The 12,490-nt window shown below is 35.8% G+C and overlaps 1 pseudogene; it reads right to left on the bottom strand.

Moving 5' to 3' along the window:
- Nucleotides 1-2,117: 2,117 nt before the first annotated feature.
- On the bottom strand, nucleotides 2,118-3,404 carry LOC123934775 (annotated as a pseudogene).
- Between the last annotated feature and the right edge of the window lie 9,086 nt (nucleotides 3,405-12,490).

Below are 12,490 nucleotides of genomic sequence, written 5' to 3'. Positions count from 1 at the left end.
ATTGTCCACAGAGAATTCTAAACCTATTTGGAGGGGAGACTATCTTTTATTTTTGTTCTCTCAAAGTTAGTTTTTTTTCTGAAGAGACTATCACTGTAAATTAGTTTGTTAAAGTATAATGGACATATAATAATTGCACATGCTTAAAGTGACAGTTTGAGGATGTTGGTCCTATGTATACACTGTTAAACCATCATCACAATTTTGAGGGGGAACATATCCATCATCCCCAAGTTTACTCCTGCCCCTTGGCAGTAGTACCCTCATCCTCAGCTAACTACTGATTTCCTTGCTAATTCTACGGACTATACTGATTCCAGTAGTATAAAATGCTACTAAATAGAAACTATACTCATTTTTATCCAGCTTCTTTCACTCAATATACTTATTGTGAGAACCAGCAATGTTCTTCTGTACATCAATATTGTCTTTTTAGATTATGATTGTCTAGTTGATAATTTAGTAACATTTAAAGGTGCTCCAAAGTTGTTTTAGTTTCATTTTATTTTATTTTGAGATTATAAATTTATATGCAGTTGTAAGAAATAGAAAGATGCCTTATAACTGCATGTAAATTTATAATCTCAAAATTAAAAATAAAATGAAACTAAAGCAACTTTGGAGCACCTTTAAATGCTACTAAATTCTCAACTAAACAATCATAACCATGAGAGACTATGGACTCTGAGAAGCAAGCCGAGGGTTTTGGAGGGGAGAGGGGTGGGGGGATGGGTGAGCCTGGTGGTGGTGGGTATTAAGGGAGGCACATACTGCATGGAGCACTGGGTGTGGTGCATAAACAATGAATTCTGGAACACTTAAATTTAAAAAAAAAAAAAGATGCCTTATACCCTTAACCTTGCCCCTCCCCAACGGTAACATCTTCCATGTCTATAGCACAATATCAAAATCAGGAAGGTAATATTGCTATTATTTATTTACATTATTCAGATTTCACTAGTTACACGTGAACTAGTTTGTATATATATGTTTATTTCTGTGCAATTTTATCAACTTTGTAGTTTCCTGTGTCTGCCACTGTAGTCAAGATACAGAAAAGTCCCATCATAAGGATTCCTCTCGCTACTCATTTACAACCACAGCCACATCCTCCCTCACCCCTGGAAGCCAGTAATTTGCTCATCTCCATAATTTTGTCATTACAAGAATGTTACATACATCGAATCTTTCAGTATGTAACTTTTTGTGATCGGCTTTTACATTCAGCATAAATCCCTTGAGATCCATTCAAATTGTTGTACCAATGTTTTTCTTTTTCTTTATTGCTGAGTAATATTGCATAGTGTTAATGTACCACAGTTTGTTAAACCACTTATTTACTGAAGGACATTTTGGTTTTGATTTCCAAAATTACAAATATGGCTGACATAATCATTCCTGGATAGGGTTTTCTGTGAACTTAAAGTTTTCATTTCTCAGGGATAAACATCCAAGAGCAACTGCTGGGTTACGTGGCAATGGCACGCTTAGTTTTATAAGAAACTACTATGCTCCCCCGACCCAGAGTTGCTATATCATTTTATATTCACCAGCAATCTCTGAAGATGGTTTCTCTGCATTCTCACCAGCATTTGGTGTTATCATTAAACAAAAAATTTTTAAGTCATTCTAGTGCGTGTATAGTGATACCTCATTGAAGTTTTCATTTGCATTTCACTGATGGTTAATGTTGAACATCTTTTTATGTGTTCATTTGCCATCTGTATATCTTCTTCATTGAAATTTCTATTCATGTCTGTAGCCCATTTTCTTTCTTTCTTGACATCTGCATAATCAAGCTTTCAGGAATTTGAACACAAGGCACAGTTTCCAGGTGTACATAAATATATCTCCATTTTACAATTTTTTTTGTTTCTTCTACTTCAATCTTTTTGGAAACTGATAAGAAAATCCTTAAATCTTATTTAAGTAAAAAGAACTTCCTTAATAAAACTTTATGACTTCCTTTAAGAACTGATCATCTGAATTTCTAGGACTTCTTACAGTAAATATTTTGTTTATATTTCCTTTCTACTACTGTTGTCTCCCAGATCCTGGCAAGTTGTCTATAGTCAAATAATGCTTTTAATTTCCATCTTTGGTCTTGCAAATATCCTTTAGGGTACTGCAACATAGTCCAGTCCTTGCAGAATACAATACAACATGTGAATCTTAACACTACTTTTAGCTTATATTGTTAGAGGTGGGTTACATTGAACTCCTGACCCTCCCAGTAGTAAAGCCACTTAATATTTGCAAACTTCAAGTCATATGAGACTAGAGAAAATTCTACATCCACACTGTATTTCTGGGGATTTCTCATCCATGTTCATTCAGTTCATCAATAATCTCTGGCTTCTCCATTCCTGGGCCAATCAGAAAGAAGATAATCATCATACAACAGGATTAATGATAAAGGAATCTCTGATCAATCACTCCAAACTGAAATAACTAGAAAAGTTCTCCCAGTTTAGTTCTGTCTCTCCTCACCCAGGTTCTGGCCTATTAGTTGTATTTGAGCAGAGGGAAAAGTCCACTGAAAATTAATCATTTCATTGGCTACATCCATTTTACACAAGTTTTTGAAATTATGTGTGCCAACATATCTCTGAGCCACATAATTCATGGTTACAATATCTAAATCAGCATAAAGGGGAAAATAGCAGTAAGTCTTCTCAAGACAGCTGAACCTAGTACTGAAACTGGGTTTGACAAAAGCCCAGACCAATATATGGATGTCTGGAGGGAACACCTGATGGAAAATGCAGCTATGATGGATTTTTTTTTTTAGCAGCATTGTGGACTTCTTTTAAAATCATCCGACTTCTTTCCCCTTGGGAAGTGAGAACAAAGGTCAAGAGAAATTAATTGTCCAAAGGCACTTAATACCCTTGTCTGCTGACCCTCATCGGTGAGAGTTGAGTGTCTGCTTTCTCATGGTCAAGTCTTAGAGCCTCAAACAGCTTCTTTTTTAGTAATATTGTTTGCATTTTCCTGACTGGCAAAGCCCTAGTATCTCTAGCCCAGATAGACTATCCTTCAGGCTACATGGCTTTGACCACTGGCACTGAAATCAAACGTTTGAGATCTTGTTGTTTTTGACCTGCTCTTATTTAAGTCATTGCATCGCCTTCTCTAGTTCTTGTACTCTTTTTTTTTTTTTTTTTTTTTTAGGAGTTCCTCAGTTTAGTTTCTCACTTTTTCAACAATTATAGGACAGCCCCAGAAATAAAGGAATCATACAGGTCCATCCTACTTGTTGATCAGAGCCACACCTATAGCTACTTTTTCTGAGTTTTTTTTTATTCTGTTGAATGTTAAGAGTTCTTTATATATTTTAAACACAAGTCCCTCATCAGATATATGATTTACATCTTCTCTGTCTGTAGCTTGCCTTTCGTCATCCTTGTAAGATCACTCAGAGAGTGTCTTATAAGTTGTTAATATTGATGAGGACAATTTTATGGATCAAGTTTTAGTGTCAGGTCTAAGAACTTTTCACCCGGCCTTCAGTGCTAAACATCTTCTCTAGAATGTTATAGTTTTACATTTCAACCTGTGATCCACTTTAAATTCGTTTTTGTATAAGGTATGTAATTTAGGCCAAGATTTAGTTGTTTTACTATGGAGATCTAATTACTCCAGGACCATTTGTTAAAAAGGCCAATACTTTCTCTTCCTCCACTCAAGTGCATTTTCATAGCCTGTTTCTGGGATCTTTATTCTAATGCATTTCTCTGTGTCCATCTCTCAGCAAACTGCCTTCATTATGGTGGCTACAATTTAAGCCTTAATACCAAGTAGGATGATTCTATCCACTTTATTCTTGTAATCTGTGGTTTTGTTATCAGGCAATACTGCCTTCATAAAATGAGATATAAAATGCCCCATCCTCTTGGATTTTATGATATAGATTATAAATTGCCCCTTTAAACATTTGGTAGTATTTTCCAGGGATATCACATGGGCCTGGATACTTTTTCTTCAGGACTTTCTTGAACTAAAATTCAATCCCTTTTTAGTTATAAGATTGATTATATTGCCTATATAACTTTGTTGGGGGGTTGTGGTAATTGGTGGTTTCTCAAGGAACAGATTCATTTCTTCTAAATTTTCAAATTTAGGAGCATTCAGTTCTTACCAGTATTCCCTTATTATCCGTTTAATAATTACAGGATTTGTAGTGATATTGGTCCTTGTCTCCTCTAATTTTATCTTTGCCAGTCTTGCATATAGTCTGTCTTGGTATATGTTCTATAGACACATGAAACAAGTGTATTATTATGTTGTTGAGTAGAATGTTCTATGTTCACATAAATAAGATTCTATTGGTCATTGTTTTGTTCAGTTATTCTATTCTTGCTGATTTTGTCTAGTAGTTCTATCAGTTACTGACTATTGGGTGTGTGAAGTCCAATGCTAACTATGGCTTAGTCTAGATCTTTCAACTGCCAGTTTTTGCTTTATTTGGAAGCTCTCTTGTTTGACTGACACACAGAGTAGGTATATCTTTGATACTTTTATAATCATGTAATGGCTTTCCTTGCCTTTAGTAATTCTTTTTTGCTATGACATCTACTTTATCTGATAAGAATATAGTCATTCCTGCTTTTTATTTTTGTGGTAAAATATACCTGACATGAAACTTTCCTTCTTAACCATATCCGAGCACGCATTTCAGTAATATTAACCACATTTATGTCAGTAATCTCAAAACATTCTATGCTGCAAAACAAACTCTATACCCACTGAACAACAACTCCTCATCCCCTCCCTACCACAGCTCCTGACAAATGCCATTCTACTTTGTCTCTATGAATTTAGCAAATCTAGGTACCTCATATAAATGGGATCACACAGTATTTTTCTTTTTGTATTTGACTTATTTCACATAGCATAATGACCTCAAGATTCACAATGCTGTAGCATCTCTCAGAATTCCTTTCTGTTTAAAAGGGTGAATGACACCTATTGTACACACACACATTTTATTTATCCATTCGTCCATCAGTGGACACTTAGATTATTCCCACCATTTGCCTATTGTGAATAATGCTGCTATAAACATGGGTATACAAATATGTCTTCAACCCTGCTTATAATTCTTTTGTGTATATACCCAGAGTTGTTGGATCACACAATAATTCTATTTTTATTTTTAGAAATTTTAATGCCATTATAGTTAACTTACAGTGTTACATAATTTCAGTTGTATAATATATTGATTCAACAATTATATATATTACTCAGTGCTCATCAAGATAAGTGTACTCTTAATCCCCTTGTTCTATTTCACCCATCCCCCACAAATCTCCCCTCTGGCAAACACAGTGTGTTCTCTATATTTAAGAGTGTTAAAAAAAAAGAGTGTTAAAAAAAAAAGAGAGTATTGTCTCTTTCTTTGTTTTGTTTCTTACATTCCACATAGGTGAAATGCTATGGCATTTGTCTTTTTCTGACTTAGCATTATACCCATTATACCCTCTCGATCCATTTATGTTGTTGCAAATGACAGGATCTTATCCTTTTTATGGCTGAGTAATATTCCATTGTGTATATACATCACATCTCTATCCATTCATCTATCAGTAGACACTTGGGTTGTTTCATATCTTGGCTACTGTAAATAATGCTGCAATGGACATAGAGGTGCATATATCTTTTCAAATTAGTGTTTTCACTGTTTTGGAGAAATATCCAGATGTGGAACTGATGGATCATATAGCAGTTATATTTTAAATTTTTTGAGGAACCACCACACTCTTTCCCACAGTGACTGTACCAATTTTCATTGCCACGAACAGCACACAAATATTCCCTTTAGTCCACATTATTGAGCACTTGAGGATGTTGAAGAGTTTTTCCTCCATGATTGTGCTCTTTCTCAGCTTTCAGTTGTCCCTGTACATCGGTTCCATACAGAGTCTCTCTCTCCATGATTTTGCCAGTTACCTACTGGTAAATGCTGTTGTTATTCATTGATAAGTTATCAGTATGAAGAGAGGGTTTCTATTCTAATCCAACCTCAGTCTTAGGTAGGCCCCTTGAGGCTGGCCTTCAGGAGTGGGTTCTTCAGTGCTTCTAGCCATATTCCCCATGATAGGTAGACTATCTTGTTATGTGTCTTCAGTGGGAGATAGATTCCACCTCATCTCCCAACAGTAGGTGCTTCCCACATAATTGTATCACCTAGAAATACACATTTTTATTTTGGGCAGGAATAATGGCCACTAATCTTTCGAGTAGGCAAGGTTACAGGCCTGAATGTACATGTAATTGTGTGCTATTAGTGGAAATAGCAATACACCCTGCAAAGTCCTTATATGTCACACACAAATTCAAATTGCTGTTTTGGATCCTGTAGATACACTAGCAACTGAGTTATTAGTGCTAACGTTATTCCTCCCTAGAACATTCCAGGAGGATGGTGCTTGGCTCTAGTTGCTACAGTCAGAGTCTTCTCTGACAGAATGTATCTGATAAATAAAGTTCTATTCAATTACAGATGAGTGTTTGCACACATGTGCCTGGAAAATATCACCAAGGGCAAAAGAACAGTGCATGCTGGGAACAGGCATATTTAATGGACTGAGTAGAGCAACCTTGCTAAAAAGCAACAGAAACATGGAAAGCACCTTCTCTCATTTCTCCCATAAGTTTCTCCGCTGCAGACCATTAACAGGGTAAGATGAAATAATCACCTCATCTGCCTATATAAAAATGGCCTCAATCATTTAACAATCATGTATTCAGCACTTACCATGTGGCAAGCACTCTTCTGGGTGCTGGAAACTACAAAAATGACTACCAAATAATTGCCTAATTGAAAGGAAAAAGTCCTTCACAGCCCCCTGAATTTCACCAAAACCCTTAGAATTTTTTAAAACTGCCATCATATCCAGGGGAACCTGTCTCACTGGGCAACTCTTGATCTTGGGGTTGTGGGTTCAAGCCCCATGTTGTGTATAGATATTAGTTACAAACAAAATCTAAAAAACACCTCCATCATATCCAGTTTCAGAAGTGTGATACCGCCCCTCTATGTCTCTGTCCTAACCCTCTTCCTTTCATTTCCATAATCCAGCCAAGCCAGGCTGGCATTCTGAAATATTTATTCAAAATTAAGGGAGGATACATAAATACATAAGAATAAATCAGAAAGAAAAATCTCGCCAAGATTGCCAAGTCCAAGTTTCTATTCCAAATACAGTCACATTCCTAAGGCCTGCAACAAGTTCCCAGCACCTGACCACTGCTCCCTACCCTCACCTACCTGCCATTTCACTCACCACTCTCCAAGCACCAACCAGCTATTCACACTGTCATTCAGTCAGACAAATACAAGGAAACCATGTCTCAACTACATGATTTGGTTTTAGTCTCCAGATGAAGAACCTACTTATTCCAGAGGCAAATTACAAGACTGTGATGATTGATAACAAAAAATTCACCATTATTAAAAATAAGTTTATTTCCGGGGCGCCTGGGTGGCTCAGTGGATTAAGCCGCTGCCTTCGGCTCAGGTCATGATCTCAGGGTCCTGGGATCGAGACCCGCATCGGGCTCTCTGCTCTGCAGGGAGCCTGCTTCCCTTCCTCTCTCTCTGCCTGCCTCTCTGCCTACTTGTGATCTCTCTCTCTGTCAAATGAATAAATAAAATCTTAAAAAAAAAAATAAGTTTATTTCCTTTCAAATTTTGACAGCTTATCTGGTGTTTTCTCTGATTCATAATTAGATTTTACCAAGTTGTCTATTTTAGTTCTTTTTGATGTGCCAATGCTTGGATTAATTTTAATCTCTATTTTCAATGCAATAATTCATGTTGCTAAATTTAATAATTCATTTCTCATGGTTCCTTTTGTTTTTTAACTTTTTGAATTGCATTTTCATCTCATTTGTTTTCATTCATTTTTCTTTAGTGATGAAACTTTTTTGGACTATGGATTTTCTCACATGTACAGTTTCTCTGCATTTGATAATAATACTAATACTTATTAAGGACTTACTTTGTGCTATTTTTACAAATATTTTGCACACATTTGTTTAATTCTCCTAATAACATTATTGAGTAAGAAACTTTACAGAGGTGTTAGTTTTTTTATATATATTTACCTAAAACTATGCAAGTAGTAGATGACAGAGCCAGGATTGGAATTCAGGCAATCTGTCTGCAGATCCTGTCTTCCAAACCATTATTATTTTAAAAGTAATCTATACCATTTCCTGTGTTTGCTTTTGTCTCATGGAGAATTCTGATGGGGTCTTGTTGCTTAGTTATGTCATTCAGGTACAAATCAAGATAAATAGCAATAACCTCAAGTCCTCAAACTTAACATTAATCATTTGGAAACTATTTAAAAGTCTTGCTTTTAAGGTATCATAAATAACTATTTTGTGGAAATCTTAAATTGAATACAAAATAGTGAATTGTTGAACTAGTTTTAAAATTTTCATTTCTCTTCATTTCTCACTTCAGACTAGGAACTCTGAAACCTTTCCTGAATATCCCCCAGTACCCATGCTGTCTTTAGGTGGCTTTACCAGCTTCTAGAAAAATTTTTGTTCCATGGGCTCTCATAAATATTTTAAGTGAATATATAATTGAATTTCCAAAAGCAGCCTGTCAGTAATTGGAAATGGGAAGATATTTTCAGTCTTAAAATGATTACAAATGGCAAAATGTCCAAATTAATTTCCTATCAAATCTCCATCTTGGATAATTATGAAATTCATGATCCAGATTTACATTGATACTACACCCTTCAAAAATTAACCACTTTCCAAAGAAGCTAAATGAAGATTTTTGTGACCAATGGCATCTAAAACATTTTTCTTCTGGGGGTGCCTGGGTGGCTCAGTAGGTTAAAGCCTCTGCCTTCGGCTCAGGTCATGATCCCAGGGTCCTGGGATCGAGCCCTGCATCGGGCTCTCTGCTCAGCAGGGAATCTGCTTCCTCCCTCTCTCTGTCTGCCTCTCTGCCTACTTGTGATCTCTGTCTGTCAAATAAATGAATAAAATCTTTAAAAAAATTTTTTTCTTCTGTAAGTGGAAAAAAAACTACAGTGGAATATACAAATTTGTAATCAGTTCACGTGCAATTCAGTTGAATACTCCTAACAACTCAGCAAACATTAATACTTATCTTTACATATGTATGCCAAGATATGGTGAGGTTCAACACTGTATAATTTGTTCCTTTCACTTCATCCTTATTCTTTTAGGGAGCTTGTATTTGTACATTGTATGGAGAATCTGACTCTTCAGTACCCTTTTAGGATACTACAGCTGAGACCAACTTGTTCTACCATTACTACCCAAAACTTATACCTTCTCTAGATGTTATCAAAATAAATAATATTAAAACTACACATGGTGTTGCCTAAAAACCAGTATTTACAAGACTGTAAGAAGATGTTTTATCTAATTATCTGAATGGGGAGAACTGGAGACTAACACTCCAATCACCAAAGTACATTGTGAGAGTTCTTTCCTACTACTTCCTTAGTTCTGTATCAGGAAATCCTTCTGCTATCATCGAAAAACATCTGCTACCTTTCTTGTCTTTACTGTTATCATTTCACTATTTGCTTTATTCCAAGCCAATACTGAGCAGAAATTGAAAGTGAGTATATTCAAAATTAGTCCTTCGACTCATCCTCTTTTTTTAATATCAGAGAGTGGACAGAACTAAAACATCAATCAATGCTAAGTCAATAACACTGGAAGAAAATGTTCTGTTTCTTGCTTCCCTAATCATCCTTCTTCTAATTACTTCCTGAACAAAATCAGACTTTGAGGACAGTGATGTGACCTTCATTTTGACTATCTTGAGTCAAATCATTTGGTATGTCAGCTCCCACTACTTAAAAACGTAATTTTGAAAGTGGCGGTCTAAGTGACTGTCCCTAACCAAGGGCAGGGAGACTATGTCTCAGCTCAGAACAATGGACTTACTTCTCAGAGCCCCACATGGTAAATGATTTGGCCATGGACAGCTGCTGCAAATCACTGTTCCCCAAACCTGTATGTGTGGCCTGTTTCTTTCTGGCATATAGACAAGCATGCCTTATATTGAAATGTTTTGAATTGACAGAAGTTTCTTATTCATCTTATAGTATTGTATTTGAATTTTATACCGTGTTTTCTGAAGGAATATTATTAAGAACGTATTCTCAGTACTTCTGTAGTACTTTACACCATACTCTATCAGCCAAACAAGGTTTCCTGTTTTCAGTACAACATTCACTATTCACACTCAAAAACCGCACTGAAGATAAGGCTCAGCATTCTGTGTGAATCCTGCCTTCTAGTGAACGCTGGCCTTAAAACATTTCTTCTGTACTCTGTGTACATAGGCCTGTCCTTCAGCATTCTGCCAAGATAGTAAAATATGCATACAATACTTCAGAAAAAACCTCTAAGCATCATAGTGATAATTTATTTAGAACAGGGTATTTATTCAGTCTTACTTATCTACCAAAAATTTACATGTTAATATCAAAGGCAAAATAGTAACTTCACATTGGAAGAATGTAACCAAACACCAACTTAATTGATTAAAATGAATATCACCAACAAGGGGAGAAAGTGACATCATACACCTAATGAGAGGATGCATCGAGAAGAACACTGCATCTTTTTGGTGTTATTTTTACCAAAAAAAAATGCATAACCTGAATCTAGCATAAGGAAATATCAGATAAATCCATATCAAGAGACATTCTATAAAATAACTAGCCTTTACTCTTCAAAACTTTCAATGTCATTTAATACAAAGAAAGTATAAGGAAGTGTTGCAGATTGAAGGGTATTAAAGAAAGATGAGAACTACATGCAATGAGTTATCTCAGGTGGATTCCAAATGAAGAAATACAACTATAAAGGGTTCCTAATTGGACATAGTCAAATTTGAATACAGACTTTGAATAAAAGAAGGGTCAGAAAATTTTTTCCATAAAGGATCAAATATTTTTAAAATTGTGGGATCATATAGTCTCTAGTGCAGCTATTCAGCTGTGTTGTTGTAGCTCGAAAACAGTCAGACAATATGTGGTTGTGTTCCAGTAAAACTTTATTCACAACAACACGCAGCAGTGGTCCATATTTGACCTGAGGGCTATAGTTTTCAGATCACTAAATTAAAGAAGAGTATTGTACCAGTGTTAAATCTCCTGGTTTAGGTAATCGTACTGTGGTTTATTATTCTAGGATATACCTCCTAAGGTATTTAAGGTAAAGATTCATAATATGTGTGACTTAACTCTTAAATGATTGAGGGAGCAGAGGAAGTAATATTTTATATATACATACATACATATATACATATACATGTACATAGATTATATACAGAGAATAAAGAGGGAGAGAAAATGTGTTAAAATATTGATGAATCCACTAAAAATGAAAATACAGAAAGGGAAATTAGAGAATCGATTCCATTTACTATAGCACCAAGAACCATAAGATACCTGGGAATAAACCTAACCAAAGAGGTAAAAGACCTGTACTCGAGGAACTACAGAACACTCATGAAAGAAATTGAAGAAGACACAAAAAGATGGAAGACTGTTCCATGCTCTTGGATTGGAAGAATAAACATTGTTAAAATGTCTATACTGCCTAGAGCAATCTATACTTTTAATGCCATTCCGATCAAAATTCCACCGGTATTTTTCACAGAACTGGAGCAAATAATCCTAAAATTTGTATGGAATCAGAAGAGACCCCGAATTGCTAAGGAAATGTTGAAAAACAAAAACAAAACTGGCGGCATCACGTTACCCGATTTCAAGCTTTACTACAAAGCTGTGATCACCAAGACAGCATGGTACTGGCATAAAAACAGACACATATTTTTTCATGTGTCTGTTGGCCATCTGGATGTCTTCTTTGCAGAAATGTCTGTTCATGTCCTCTGCCCATTTCTTGATTGGATTGTTTGTTCTTTGGGTGTTGAGTTTGCTAAGTTCCTTATAGATTTTGGATACTAGCCCTTTATCTGATATGTCATTTGCAAATATCTTCTCCCATTCTGTCAGTTGTCTTTTGGTTTTGTTAACTGTTTCCATCAGGGAAATACAAATCAAAACCACAATGAGATATCACCTCACACCAGTCAGAATGGCTAAAATTAACAAGTCAGGAAATGACAGATGCTAGCGAGGATGCAGAGAAAGGGGAACCCTCCTCCACTGTTGGTGGGAATGCAAGCTGGTGCAACCACTCTGGAAAACAGCATGGAGGTTCCTCAAAATGTTGAAAATAGAACTACCCTATGACCCAGCAATTGCACTACTGGGTATTTACCCGAAAGATACAGATGTAGTGATCCGAAGGGGCACATGTACCCGAATGTTTATAGCAGCAATGTCTACAATAGCCAAACTATGGAAAGAACCTAGATGTCCATCAACAGATGAATGGATAAAGAAGATGTGGTATATATATACAAAGGAATACTATGCAGCCATCAAAAGAAATGAAATCTTGC

Source organism: Meles meles, chromosome X, assembly GCF_922984935.1.
Source record: "Meles meles chromosome X, mMelMel3.1 paternal haplotype, whole genome shotgun sequence".
NCBI lineage: Eukaryota > Metazoa > Chordata > Mammalia > Carnivora > Mustelidae > Meles > Meles meles.
Note: the sequence above shows the minus strand (reverse complement) of the source record. Positions and strands in the feature narration are given on the sequence as shown.